The 15,443-nt window shown below is 44.4% G+C and overlaps 1 protein-coding gene across 2 annotated transcripts in view; it reads left to right on the top strand.

Moving 5' to 3' along the window:
- The first annotated feature begins 388 nt into the window (after positions 1-388).
- Stau2 (staufen double-stranded RNA binding protein 2) overlaps positions 389-15,443 on the top strand; it is a 310,719-nt gene continuing 295,664 nt past the window's right edge. For both annotated transcript variants that reach the window (XM_013028448.1, XM_013028445.1), the window contains exon 1: positions 389-415. The gene's annotated coding sequence lies outside the window, so the exon portion shown is untranslated. The remainder of the gene's footprint in view (positions 416-15,443) is intronic.

The following is a 15,443-nucleotide window of genomic DNA, read 5'->3' as shown; positions in this document are numbered from 1 at the left end:
GAGCATTCCTCACGCGTTTCTTTGCCATTCTTAACTTTTCTTCTGAGAAGTCTCTCCTTAACTCCCTTACCCTTTAGTGATTGGCTTAGTAAGTTTGGGAGGGGTTAATTTCCTGAGAGCATGCTCTCTCTTTCTCGATCTATATCTATATCTATATACACACACATATATACATAATATTAGGTCTCTGTTTGATGTATTGCTGTAAAGATCTTTTTCCACTTTGTTGGCTGTTTTTTGAGTTTAGTAATCATGTCCTTAGCTGTGCAGAAACTTTTTACTTTGTTGTAGTCCTTGTAGTCCTGCGCTAAATGGATCTCTGTTGGACTTTGCATTTGGCAATCTTCAGCTCCGTGTGGTGCAGCTAGTGTAATGCATCCTGGTCAGTTGTTGGGGCTCTGTGGTGTGCCGGGCTGTCTGGTATTCTGGCCGAGGTTTGGGCCCAGTGGCGGGTTCCCACTATGTGGTGCACACCAGTCTAGTGTTTTGGCCCGGTTTTGCGTGAGCAAATTCCGGCTAGTCGTGAGGGGCTGGTTCTGGCCGGAGTCCTGGGCGGGGGTCCATTTCCAGAGGGGCTGGGGCAGTTCCAGCGCCCGATCTCATTTGAGCCCTGCGTGGGGCAGTGGGGGCGGGGTGCCAGGAACGTTCCAACTAGGCTTAATGGGAGGCTGTCCCCACCTGAGTCCTGGATTGGGAGGGGCGTGGTCACAGTGGGGGCGGGCTCCCACAGGGCTGCTCAGGAGATGGTCCCCCCTCGAATGTCCGGGGCTGGCCTTTACTTCCCGCGGGGTGAGGGGCTGTGGTCTGTGGTCCGGCCTGGTGCGCCCTTAGCCCTGGGCCTGGCGCATGCTCAGTCTTGGGGGGGGGAAGGGGGGGAGAGGGGTGTTGAGGGGCTGCCACCAGGTGTGAGAAGATTTTCCCAGCTGTCTTCTAGCAGGTCAGGTTTTTCTGCAGGCTGCGGAGAATGCAGGGTCCTAGTGCCTACCCAGTATAATACTGGTGGTCTTCCGTTGGAAGCAGCAGATGGTTGCGGGGTGGGGGATGAGGAAGGGCTCTGGCCTCTTTGCCCTCTTCAGGTGTGGTGTCCCTTCTTGGGCGTGGGGGGGGAGGCTGGGGGAGAGGGGTTTGGCCAAGCACTCTGGGTGTCCTGTAGCATGGGTCCCTGGCACAGGGCGTTGGTTTGAACTGACCCTAAGCGCTGAAAGTTTTCTGCTTCCGTTTGCAGATGCAGATGCAGACTGGTGTCTCAGTGTATGCTGGTTAGAGGGTCCCGGGCCCTGGGGTCGCTCTTGTGGCTTAGCTGTTCTGCAGGCACAGGATGGGGGTGAGGAGGGGTGGGAGGAAGGCACTTTGCCGTTTTCCATGCTTGTGTGTGTTAGGTATAAGTGCTTTGTTCTGTGATTCTCTGTTTCTATTTTTCTTGTGATCTCTTGGGGTGAAGTGCATGTAAGGACTCTAAATCTGTGATTAGACAGCCTAGGGTGACCCCTATTGTTTTGCTGTTATCTGATGTGTCCGCATACATAGTATTTTGAACATTCAGAGAAGTTGCAGCCTTGTGTTCCTCCCCAAAGGTATCTTGCTTCATGCAAATCTCTTAAATTTGATGTAGTCCTATTTGCCAATTTCTGTTCTTGTTTCCTAGGCAATTGGAGCCCTATTCAGAAAATAATCACTTGTGCCTATAACTTGCACAGAATTTTCTTTATGTTTTCCAATTGTAGATTTAAAGTTTCAGTTCTTTCTTTGAATTTGTTGATCCAGTTGGAGTTGTGTGTGTGTGTGTGTGTGTGTGTGTGTGTATGTGTGTGTATGTGCATGCTTATCCTGGGGTTTGTCTCCCGGCCTGTGCACTGTCCTTGAGCTTTTGTACTCAGGCCTAGTGTTTTACCACTTGAGCTGCTGATCCACGTCTGGCTTTTTGGTTTTCAATTGGAGATAAGCGTCTCATAGACTTTCCTGCCTGGGCTGGCTTCAAACTGCAATCCTCAGACCTCAGCCTAGCCAGTAGCTAGGGTTACAGGCATGAGCCAAAGGCACCTGGCCTAGCTCTGTTTTCTTTGTGTATAGAGTAAGTTCTAGAACTTTCCCCAGATATTTCCCAATGTTTCAGAAACACTTTTCATCCAGGAAAACATGTGTCTCACTATTTTTTTTGCTTGCTTTTATATTTATTATTATTTTGTGCATTTCTGGGGTCTGCACTGTCCCTGAGCTGCTTTTACTCGAGGCCGGCGTTCTACTATTTGAGCCACAGCCCACTTGTGATCCTCCTGCCTCACCCTCCACACCCATTACTGGCATGGCCACCATTGCTGGCTAAAATCTTGAAAATACAAAACATATTGAAAAATTACTTGAAAATGTGCCATATTAAAAAAAAATAAAAATAGGTCTGGGAAGGTGGCTCAGTGGTAGAGTGCTTACCTTGCATGCATGAAGCCCTGGGTTCGATTCCTCAGCACCACATAAGCAGAAAAAAGCTGAAAGTGGTGCTGTGGCTCAAGTGGCAGGATACTAGCTTTGAGCTGAAGAGCTGAGAGACAGCGCCCATGCCCAGAGTTCAGGCCCCATGACCGACAAAAAATTAAAAAATAAAAATAGAGCCAGGTGCCAGTGCCTCATGCCTGTAATCCTAACTACTCAGGAGGCTGCGATCTGAGGATCACAGTTCAAAGCCAGCCCAGGCAGGAAAAATCCATGAGATTCTGATCTCCAATAAACCACTCAGAAAACTGGAAGTGGCGCTGTGGCTCAAGTGGTAGAGCACTAGCCTTGAGCTGAAGAGCTGAGGGACAGCGCCCAGGCCCAGAGTTCGAGCCCCTTGACTGACAAAAAACAAAAACAAAAAAACTAGAGAGGTCTTCATCATTTGAGGCTCTGAGGTGAGATTCCTGGGAACCCAGGATTTCAACATCAGCCTAAAAAATATGTGAAAATCTGGTATCAAAATAATAAACATAAATCTAGGTGTTGGTTGCTAATGCCTGTAATCTTAGCTACTCAGGAGACCTACATCCTCCAAGGATCACAGTTCAAAACCAGCTCAGGCAGGAGACTATTATGAAACTCTAGTCTCTAATTAACCACACACAAAAAAGTAGAGCTGTGGCTCAAGCACCCAGACCCTGAATCAAGCCCCACGACCGACCCCCCTCCCCCAAAATGTTTTAACATATAGTAGCCAGATTGCTCTTACTACTTAATATATAAAAGAGATGAAATTTATTCTCTGATTTAAGATTTTTCAAGCTGTGACTCAGAGTTCCAGAAATACCTTTCAAACGTCTCAAGTACTAGACTGTACTTCATACTGATGTTATGCCTATGTTTGCATTAGGAGAAAGGGTTTGCTGATTTATTTATTTATTTAGGGTCCGGTTGTGGGGCCTGAACTCTGGGCCTGGGCACTATCCTTCAGCTCTTCAGCTCCAGGCTAGCACTCTACTACTTGAGCCACAGCACCACTTCCGGCTTTTTTCTTTTTGCTTATGTGGTACTGAGGAATCAAACCCAGGGCCTCATACATACAACGTAAGCACTCTACCACTGAGCCACCTTCCGAGCCCCATGCTGTTTTAAACAATATTGAAAAACATTACCTAAGGTTGAATCCATTTTTTGTAACTACAAATAAAGAATTTATTTTAAAAATTTCATGTTTTAGAAATAAAACATTTAAAAAACAAAAACTTCACAAAAATAGTAATTTCATTCTATCCAATTGCTTAAGTATGTTTTATAAATTCCAAACAAGTAAAATAACGTATTTTCAAACTTTTATAAAACAAAAAACCACAATCATTACTTACAAAATTTTCTTTATTCTTTCAATGGAAGAACTTACAGATATTAAAGTTATGTACTTATATTGTCAAATACAATCACCAACAGGCAAGTAATTACAGTTGTATTTTGTCTAAACTTTATATAGTTTTATTTACTTCCTATAGAAATGATGAAACACTGTGGTTACTAGTAATGATGTTAAATTGTATTCAGGAGACTGAGAGAGATCTGTGGATCATAGTTCAAAGCCAGACTGGGCAGGAAGGTTTGTGAGACTCTTATTTCCAACTAACTACCAAAAAGATGGAGTGGAGCTGTGGGTCAAGTGGTAGAGCACTAGCCTTGAGTGAAAAAGCTAAGGAATAGCACCCAGGCCTTGAGTACTGGCTGGCACACATGCATGCATGTGAGCACATGCACACACACGTGCGCTCGCGCGCGCACACACACACACACATACAAAGTAGAAAAGTACATATGCTTTTGGTAAGCAAGAACTTCTTTAAGTGAATACAGCATTTAAATTTAAATTTCTTGAAGGTTATCTTTTTTTTTTGGTTGTGGGCCTTGAACTCGACCTGGGAACTGTCCCTCAGCAATTCAGCTCAAGGTGAGCACTCTACCACTTTGAGCCACAGCACCACTTCTGGCTTTTTCTGCTTCTGTGGTGCTGAGGAAGCGAACCCAGAGCCTCATGCATGCGAGGCAAGCACTCTCCTGCTGAGCCACCTTCCCTGCCCCTTGAAGGTTAGGTTATCTTTTAAGAACTGTGAGGTGATCACTTCAGATTTGATTAGCAGTGACTTGTCAGTAACCTCAAAACTCCCAGCCAGGCACCTAGGAATGTAGCTTAGTGGGAGAGTACTAGCCTTGAGCAAAAGAAGCTCAGGGAAGTGCCCAGGCCCTGAGTTCAAGCAAAAAAAAAATACCCCAAAACTCCCAGCTAGGAGAAGATCCTTTCTTTGTTCTCAATGTGGTCAGTTTATGGCAAGCCTGATGACTTAAGAGAAAACATTTTGTAAACTTTTAACAGAAGTTGATATTACGAATTGTCAGCTAAAGATATCACCTCTGATATATATGGATGGTTTCATTCAATCCATGTTCTACCAGCATATCTCCTACATATATGATGATAATCAAGTGGCTAAGTCCTGCTGTTTCAGATGATGCATGATTTCTCCTAATCTGCATCTCTGTAATACCTTCCTTCAGATTTGACTGCTCCAAAGTGATTCTGCCTCCTCATCTGGGATATCAGTTCATTTCATTGGCTCTTGAAATAGGTAAGGGGCATTTAGATTATACTGAATTGTCTCCAGCTGGGCCCCAAACTGTTCTTTATCTGCCTTGATGGCATTACGACTCTTTCTAGAATTTAATATTTGATTAGGATCTGTAAATTTCTATGGGAAAAAAAGAATTTTCTATGGTATACTTTTGATCATAGTTGTAAAAATTCCTTTGCAGTTCACTAAAATCTTCAGATTTGCTATCTAATCTGGACTGCTGTCCTGTTATTGTGTTATCTGATTTCAACCTTCAGTCTTCAGAGAAATTCTTAGAAACTCACCCTTGGTATAGGATTTAACTTTTCAGAATCAAGATTATCTACGTTGGTTTATTTCTAAATAGGATTAATATCGGTAGGAAAATTCAGTAAAAGATTGATCTGTAAAGGAGAAAGTTCTGTTATAGTCAGAAAAAGGCCTACATCCACTTGCTGCAATTATGTTTTTATACTGGTTTGTGCAAAATGGGCATATGTTTTTGCAGGAACTCTTTTTTTTTTTTTTGTCGGTTATGGGGCTTTGAACTCTGGGCCGCCTGGGCGCTGTCCCTCAGCTCTTCAGCTCAAGGCGAGCGCTCTATCACTTGAGCTACAGTGCCACTTCCAGTTTTCTAGTGGTTTATTGCAGATAGGAGTCTCACGGTCTTTCCTGCCTGGGCTGGCTTTGAACCGCGATTCTCAGATCTCAGCCTCCTGAGTAGCTAGGATTACAGGTGTGAGCCACCGGCGCCTGGCTGCAGGAACTCTTTTTGAGGTGCTGTTGAAAGCACACAACCACCCTCTGGTGTCAGAAAATGAATAGATACACAAAAGATATATGAGATTTTGTCAAGACATTTTACCACTTTGCAGAAGGGTGTGCTTCAACAACTCTCCCCAGAACTAGGCAGACAGACTAGGCAGGGTGGTCTGCTTGGTTTGTAGTCAGACACGCAGATACACATATACATATGCAAATATAAAATAATTGGTTACCAGGTTATGGTGTAATACAAGGACGTTAGAAAGCACCCTCCATCAGTGAAAGGTCCCTACTTGGGAAAGACTGTCCTTTTGGAGGCAAGGGTCTTGTCACGGTTGTCTGGGATTGGGGCTGGAGGTTGCCGATGGTTACAGTTGGAAGAGGTTAGTAAAGTCAGTAGAACGTTTCCACTCAGGAGCTGGGATTGTAGTTTAGTGGTAGAGTGCTTGCCTACCATGCATGAAGCCCTGGGTTTGATTTTTTTTTCTTTTTTTGTGTGTGCCAGTCCTGGGGCTTGAAATCTATGCCTGGGCACTGTCCTTGAGCTTTATTTCGCTCAAGGCTAGCACGCTACCACTTGAGCCACAGAGCCACTTCTGGCTTTTTCTGTGTATGTGATACTGAGGAATTGAACCCAGGATTTCATGTATATGAGGCAAGCACTCTACCACTAAGCCACATTCCCAGCCCTGGGTTCATCCATTGACCTTGAATCCTGAAATAATGAAAAATACTCTTATTTTCCATTGAAGACAGTATTCTTGAACTTCTCAACACTAAAAAGCTTCAGTTTATTTGGCATCACAGCCATTTCCTAACCTAGACCTTATCCCTACACTTAACTGCAAGCTAACTCAAAGTTTAACCCTAATTTTAGGGCTGGGAAGGTGGCTCAGTGGTAGAGTGCTTGCCTTACATGCCTGAGGCCCTGGGTTTGATTCCTCAGCACCACATAAGCAAAAAGAAAAAAGCCGAAAGTGGCGCTGTGGCTCAAGCAGTAGAGTGCTAGCCTTGAGCTGAAGAGCTGAGGGACAGCACCCAGGCCCAGAGTTCAGGCTCCACAACCGGACCCAAAAATAAAAAAAATAAAAATAAAAAAAAAGTTTAACCCTAATTTTTAACACCAAAGAATAAATGTAAGGAAAAATATTATAGTCTCCATGAAATTCCACAGTGGTTTTACTTCTAATTTTTAGTAGAAAACTTAGTTTGACCGTAAAGCTTACCCTGCCCTAACCCTAACCTGCACTAGAAATATCAACCCTTACCCTAAGCCTAAATTACCCTCAAATGCTAAAAGTAAGCTTCATACACTATTCTCTCATGCTAGATTGGCACCAACTGATACTTCATAAAATAGGTGGTAGTTTGCCTCAATATTTACTCTTTTTCTAATTCTAAACCTAACTCTTAACTGGAGCACTGAGGCTAACCCTAACACTAATGCTATCCAAACCCTAGTAATAATAGCAACCCTGTATTTCTTATTCATCCAGTTTTACTCATCTTGTCATTCTAAGATTAATTTTCAGTTTGACCCTTAGTGTCACATTTTCCTAACCCTAATCTCAGCTGGAACCCTCTCTCTAACCCTGATCCTAATGGTAGCCCAATCCTAATGATAATGAAAAATACTTGAGTTCAGATTCATCCTAACGGAAACTTCTTGAAATAAATTGAAGCTTGCCCGAAATCCTACAGAATTCCCAACCCCAATGTCTAAATTAACATGATTCCTTCCATCCATTGGCCTTGAATTCTGATACCATGAAACCTGCTCTATTCTCCATTGACAGCTAAGTATTCCTGAACTTCTCAACCCTAAAAAGTTTCAGATTTACTTATTAACATTGCAGCCATTTCTTAAGCCAAACTCTATCCCTAAACCTAACTGGACAGCTAACTCTAAATTTCACCCTAATCAACCCTGAAAAGGAAACATTAGGAAAAATACTGTAGTCTCTATAAAATTGCACAATGATTTTACTTCTAATTGTTAGTAGAAAACTCAGTTTGATCCTAAAGCTTGCCCTTCCCTAACCCTAACCCTAACCTGAACTAGAAACAGAAATCCTAACCCCAACTCTTTCCTGCCTTGGCTGGCTTCAAACCATGATCTTCTAATCCTGAGTAGCTAGGATTACCAACATGAGCCACCAGCATCTGACCCTGTCCTTTAGGTTATTTTTATTTTTTCTTTTCTTGGCAAAAGGCTGGTGCTCTGCCACTTGAGCCAGAGCTCCACCTCCAGCTTCTTGGTTGTTAATTGGAGATAAGAGCCCCTCAGATTTTTCTGTCCAGTCTGGCTTTGAATCTCAATCCTCAGATTTCTGCTTCCTGAGTCGATAGGATTACAGACACGGGCCACTGGAACTCAGCTTGCTTTCCTCTCCTTCTTTTCACAAGTTTCAGATCTGCATCATGGTTTGGTTTGCCCAGCCTTATCTTTCTTTATCTTGCCCACTTATCTTTCACAAACTTACCCTGCCAACAGTTCTCTTGCCCTCTTAGCTCCAGTGTCTGCTTCCTGGAAGGCCCAGGTCAGCACAGTTGGCACTGGTGTTGTGCAAGAAGGAGGTAGCTGGAAGTTGTGGGTTTAGACTCAAATCACTCACTGTCTCCGTGACAGCGAGGTCTCAATTCCAGGTTCCATCTAGAACCTGGATAACCTCTACCACGTGTTTTACTAAACCCAGTTACAACTTTCACCTGGGTGTGATTGCACAAAGCTGTAATCCTAGTACTCAGGGAGTAGAAGCAGGAGGATCTCAAGTTGTAGGCCATCCTGAGCTAGATAGGGAGTTTGAGAACAACATGGATTACATAAAGAAATCTTGACTTGAAAGTCAGGGAAGAAAGACTTTCACCAAATGTGACTTAGAAGAATGCTCCATTGGAGGGGACTATCCATAACAATACAACTGATCAAGCCTATTAAAAAATATGAGACATAATCCTAGCCACTCAGGACACTGAAATCTGAGGATTGCAGTTCCAAGCCAGCCCATATCAGGAAAGTCATGAGACTTTTATCTCTAATTAACCTCCAGAGAACCAGAAGTGTCACTGTGATTCAAAGTGGTAGAGCACTAGCCGAGAGTAAAAAAGCTCAGGGACAGTCCATGCCCAGGCCCTGAATTCAAGCCCCAGGACTGACAACAACAACAAAAAGAGGAAGCAATTAATTCCAGGACAATGGAATGAACATGTTAGTAATTGTATTGACTATCCTTAGTTTGCTCAGGCTGGCAATAAGATTTAAACAACAGAAATGCATTTCTCTCCCTGTGGAGTCTGGAATACCAAAACCAAAGTACTTTCAAGGGAGCTTTCCTTCTGAGGCCTTTTCTAGTGGCTTTTGGGCGTCTACCCTCTTACTGTTCTTCTAGGAAAGGAGAAGGAAGGAAAAGGACAAGAATAAGAAAAGGGGAGAGGCTGGGAAGGTGGCTCAGTGGTAGAGTGCTTGCCTTGCATGCATGAGGCCCTGGGTTCGATTCCTCAGCACCACATAAGCAGAAAAAGCCAGAAGTGGTGCTGTGGCTCAAAGTGGTAGAGTGCTCACCTTGAGCTGAAGAGCTCAGGGACAGCACCCAGGCCCAGAGTTCAGGCCCCACAACTGACCAAAAAAAAAGGGGGGGGAGAAAGAGAGAATCCCATTATGGGGTAGAACTTCAGCATAAGAATTGTGCTAGGGGAGCAATTCCATCATAACAAAATGTTGAAGAAGAACTGGAAGGGCTCACCAGCCCTATAAAAAACCAAGTGAGAGCATAAGGCTGTGAGTTCAAGTCCCAGTACTGGTGAGTGCGTGCATATGTAGTGTGGGCAAGCATGTGTGCGCACACACACACACGCACACATAAGCACACAAGCACACCACAAAGTCCAGGACAGTTAATACTATTGAAAATTGAGTCTGAAGATCAGAAGGCCTCTTTAGGAGCTGCCAAGGGAAAGTCTTAACTCTTGCTGTGTGAGAGCAGGAAAAACTGAAGACCAGGGCTGTGGGAGTAGATCACTGGTAGAGTATGTACTTAGCATGCAAGCCCTGTGTTCATTCCTCAGCAGGAAAAAAGAAAATTCTGAAGACTAAACTCAGGATTTTGAACAGTCTTGAGCTTAATGATATTTGAGTGTCCAGCGAAGGTAAATCTGTTAGATCAAAGAGATCAGGGCCTGGGTTGAGAAAACACAAGACCCAGCCACATAAGTTGGAATTATCTGAGTACATGCAAAGTTTTTTTTTTTTGTCTCCTTTGACTCTGAAATCAGCCTGGGGATGTAGCTCACTCCTCCCAATTGTGGATATTAAAATATTCTCCCTCAAAAAAGGAAAAAAAAAGGAGTAGCCTTCTGAGGGAGAAATTCCATCAGGGACCTACCTCATGATCTGCCCCTACCTCTTTTTTTTTTTTTTTTTTTCGGTCGGTCACCAGACTTGAACTCTGGGCCCTGAGTGCTCTCCCTTAGCTCTTCAGCTCGAGGCAGGGACTCTACCACTGAGCCACAGCGCCACTTCCGGTTTTCTGGTGGTTTATTGGTAAGAGTTTCTGTCCAGGCCGGCTTTGAACCGCAATCCTCAGATCTCAGCTCCCTGAGTAACTAGGATTACAGAAATTTTTTGCTCAGGTTTGTGTTCTGTTACTTGAGAGACAGCTCCACCTCTGGCTTTTGCACCCCCTCACCCCATAGTATCTCTGCAGCCTGATGATAATCATTTGTGGGGACCCTATGCTATATTTAGTGCTCACTAGCTTCAACCAATTATTCCGTGTTTCTGGAGCCTGGCTCTTTCTCTATAAACAATCACCACTGGTTATGATCTCCAAAGTATGTGGGGCTCTGTGGGTCATCCAAGGAGCTGAGATCACATCTAGTCTCATTGACAGAAAGCAAGGACAAGAGACTTTATGCCCCATAGCAACAGGAAGACTGACTTTGATTTTCCATTCTCTAAAAGATTTCAGGGTCTTGAGCCACTGAAGGAGGAATACTTAGTAGCAGTAATTAATGCAAAGGAATGGGGAGATGCAAAGGGAATCTAAAACAGTATGGAACCACAAAGTCTCATAGAGAAAACATAACTAAGTTCTCAGCATCCTAGGTGGTCCACCAATGGGTGGAATGTCAGACTTTTTAATCCAATCACCTAAGGATTGATGATAGGCTTTATTGCAACCTAATGTGATTTAACTAACAGTTCCTGAAACAATAGATCTTTAATTGGCCCAAGTCAGTAAACCATGGCCTAGAGATCAAATGTAATTTAGTACACAACCCCCACTCCCATTCTGCAGACAAAGCGGGTATGTGGCTCCTGCCTGTCATCCTAGCTACTCATGAGGTTGAGTGTGAGTGAGGATCATGGCTTAAAGTAATTCAGCAGTGATACTCACCAAAGACTATGTTGGAAATAAACTTTACAACTTGGGGAGAAGAGGGGTCGGGAGGGGAAAATACTGGGAGAAAATGAGGGAGGGAGTGACACTGTTCAAAAAGAAATATACTCAGGGGTTGGGAAGGTGGCTCAGTGGTAGAGCGCTTGCCTTGCATGCCTGAGGCCCTGGGTTCAATTCCTCAGCACCACATAAGCAAAAAGAAAAAAAAGCAGGAAGTGGCCCTGTGGCTCAAGTGGTAGAGCGCTAGCCTTGAGCTGAAGAGCTGAGGGACAGCACTCAGGCCCAGAGTTCAGGCCCCATGACCGGACCCAGAAAAAGAAAAAATGTACTCAATACCTGACTTATGGAACTGTAACTCCTCTGTACATCACCTTTACAGTAAAAAAAAAAAGAAAAAAAAAAGCCAGCCTGGGCAGGAATGTCAGGAGACAACAGAGCTGTGGATCAAGAGGTAGAGCAATAGCCTTGAACAAAAAAAGCTCAAGATAGTGCCCAGGCCCTGAGTTTAAGCCCCAGAACTGATACACATGCACACATGCATGTGCACATAGATACACACAAAATTAATAATTTTTGGCATGGTAGGAATGTACATATCGCTAGGTAAAAACCAGAGACATAATGTATACAGAGGAAAAAGAAAAGTCAATATATGAATAGTTATGTAAAAGCATTTATGCATTTTTTGTTAGTGTTTTTGTTGGTGGTGGTAGTGTCTGATTTTGCTTTTGGTTTTTTTTTTCTTTTGGGAGGGCAAAAAGGGATGCAGAAAGGGAAAGAGGAAGGGTGAACAAATGCAGTCATGCCATTCAGTATACACTATGTTGAAAATGATTTATGCAACTTGTGGACAGGGATGGGAAGGAGAAACTGGGGAAAGCAAAGGAAGGGGTGGCATTCTCCAAAAGAAATGTACTCCTTACCCAACTTACGAAGTGGTAACCCATTTCCCATTAATAATAACACATTAAAAATATTTTGGCTGGGAATGTGGCTTAGTGGCAGAGTGCTTGCCTAGCATGCATGAAGCCCTGGGTTCGATTCCTCAGTACCACATAAACAGAAAAAGCGGGAAGTGGTGCTGTGGCTCAAGTGGTAGAGTGCTAGCCTTGAGCAAAAAAGCAGCTCGGGGACAGTGCCTAGGCTCTGAGTTCAAGCCCCAGGATTGGCAAAAAAAGAAAAAAGAGTCTCATAGTCTTTCCTGCCTGGCTGGTTGTGAACTGCTATCTTCAGACTTCAGCCTATTGAGTGGCTAGGATTATAGGTGTGACTTACTAGAGCCCAAATAGCTTGGCTTTCTTTTAGCTAGTGCTCTATCACTTGAGCAACATCTCTAGTCCAGCTTTTTACTTGTTAATTAGAGACAGTCTCTTGGAGTTTTCTGAGCTGGCTTCTAACATCAAGTTCCTGCAGGTCTCAGCCTCCTGGATTGCAGTGTGGGACCTCACTCCTCAGCTACTTTTCTTCTTCTTCTTCTTCTTCTTCTCTTTCTCCTTCTCCTTCCTCTTCCTTCCTTCTTTCCTTTTTTTTTTTTGCCAGTCCTGGGGCTTGAACTCAGGGCCTTGCTAGCCACTGTCCCTGAGCTTCTTTTTTGCTCAAGGCTAGCACTCTAGCACTTGAGCCGCAGCGCCACTTCCCGTGTTTTCTGTTTACATGGTACTGAGGAATTGAACCCAGGGCTTCATGCATGCTAGGCAAGCACTCTACCACTAAGCCACATTCCCAGCCCTAGCATTTTATGTGGGTGATATTCTAATAACTTTGTTGACATTATTACTTTCTGAGTGAGTAGAAAGTAACAAAATTTATTAGTGATAACATAAATAATACCCTGGAAACTTCCAGAACAATTTTTTAATAGAGGGAAAATGTGTGGAAGGATTAATTTCATGAATTTCTTTCTTCATTCATTCATTTGTAGGTTCACTGGGAAAAAAGACCTTCTAGGTCTTTTTCATTGCTGTGTGTCAACTAAGCCAAGAACAGTACTAGACCCATGGTATTCAGTCAGTGTTTGTGACATTCACTAATCCACTCATTCAATAAATTTTTTTTTCTGGTCATGGGGCTTGAACTCTGGGCTTGGAGCCTAACCTCAGTTCTCCAGCTCAAGGTAGTGCTCTACCACTTGGGCCACAGAGCCACTTCTAGTTTTTGGGTGGTTTATTGGAGATGGGAGTCTCATGGACTTTCTTGCCTGGGCTGGCTTTGAACTGCAATCCTCAGATCTCAGCCTCCTGAGTAGCTAGGATTACAGGCGAGAGCCACCAATGCCTGGCTCAGTAAATATTTAATGAGCAGGGGGACTTCTCTTTCTAGTATAGTGGAAGAAATGCACAGCATAGTATGTAGCAATAAAAATACATTCAGATATAAGAGTAACATACCACAGGTGCAAGAATTTTATTTTTTTATTTTTGGGTCCGGTCATGGGGCCTTGAACTCTGGGCCTGGGCGCTGTCCCTCAGCTCTTCAGCTCAAGGCTAGCGCTCTACCACTTGAGCCACAACACCACTTCCGGCTTTTTTCTTTTTGCTTATGTGGTGCTGAGGAATCGAACCCAGGGCCTCATGCATGCAAGGCAAGCGCTCTACCACTTAGCCACCTTCCCAGCTCAGGTGCAAGAATTTTAGAGGAAGAGTGATGTTTAGGAAAAAAAAGGACAAGAAAAAGAAAAGGTAAGCTGGGTGCTGGTGGCTCATGCTTGTAATACCAGATACTCAGGAAGCTGAGATTGGAGGATTGTTTTTAAGCCAGCCAGGTCAGGAAAGTCTGTGAGATTCTTATCTCCAATAAACCACTCAGAAAAAGCTGGAAGTGGTGTTGTGGCTCAAGTGGTAGAGTGTTACAGCCTTGAGCACAAAGAGGCTCAGGGACAGTGCTCAGGCTGAGAGTTCAAGTCCTAGGATGAGAGAGAGAGAGAGAGAGAGGAGAGAGAGAGAGAGAGAGACCAACCTTTGAGGGGGAAAGTGGCAGACAGCCAAGTGAAGGGGTGACATTGTCCAAAAAGAAATGTACTCATTACCTGACTTATATAACTGTAGCCCCTCTGTATATCACCTTTGTAGTAACAACAAAAAAATATGGCAGAAATAAAGGTTTCAGTGAACTTTAATGATCTGAATCAAATAAAAAGGACTGGTTGATGAGTTCAAAGTGGCTCATGCCTGTAATCCCCTCTCCCCCGGGCCAAAAATGCATAACTTCACTTATTCCAAAAGCATTTACTGTCCACTTACTTGCTGTCGGATACTAGGAAAACAAAGATGAATGAGACACCAAGCCTGTTCCTCACCAATGCAACGTTTGGCAGAAGACAGGCTAGAAAACGAACCGTGGAATCCATCTGCAATATCAAAGAGGACCTCAAAGAAGAGCAGGACTGCTCAGAAGAGTTAGCAAATGCCTGTTTTCTCGGGAGGTGATCTGTGAATGGCCCGAAGGATGATTTCTTCAACGAGTGAGGGGAAGGCCACAACCTTGCAAGCTTCTTTAGGTGGCTGATCAGAGTGGCCACCCCCACTTAGGTCCCTACTTAAGTCCCTCCACCTCTCCCGACTCTATTCTGATCACCATGGCGTCCCTCCTCACCTTTCTATTAAAGTGGATGTGGTTTGTTGAGGTGGGAGTCGCTCCCTGCTTTCATTCTTCTCACCTTTTCCAATCCATCCTTTTCCTTAACACCATCTGCAGACAGGGAACTACTGGATTTAGAGGATGATGGAAACCATAGGTCTCTAGACATTTTTTTTTTCTTCAAGCAAGCAAGCGAGGGAACTCTGGGAATAGTAAGGCAAATGGCTAAGTTTGTCAGAACACAGCGATCATACCGTTTCTGGACTTCGTTTATGAACGAATTGTTTTTTCTTTGCTGCCATTTACAAAGAGTCGAGTTTTTTTGGGCTTAACTGGGTTGAGGTTACCCGGGTGGACACAGGTCACCACAGTGCAGGCGGGAGGAGCTCTGCCTCGCCCCTCGGGCTTCCAGAGCGCTGTTCCAGGGGGTCCTCGTTGCTGGCCTCCGGATTTCTTCAAGTGATCACAGGGGATTTCCAGGTTTGGGTGGGGAGAACACGCGGGCGCCCCGGATCCCGGAGGGCAGGGGATCGCAGGTGCTTTCCGGGCGAGGCCGAGGGCCGGCCTCCTCCCTTGGCTTCCCTCCCCCAGCCCGGGAGGGTGCGGGGTCGGCCGAGCGCGGGAGCTGGGCGCAGCGGGCGCGCTG

The sequence above is a fragment of the Dipodomys ordii genome, unplaced genomic scaffold (assembly GCF_000151885.1).
Source record: "Dipodomys ordii isolate 6190 unplaced genomic scaffold, Dord_2.0 Scaffold109, whole genome shotgun sequence".
Classification (NCBI taxonomy): Eukaryota; Metazoa; Chordata; class Mammalia; order Rodentia; family Heteromyidae; genus Dipodomys; species Dipodomys ordii.
This window is presented reverse-complemented; position numbering and strand designations above follow the sequence as displayed.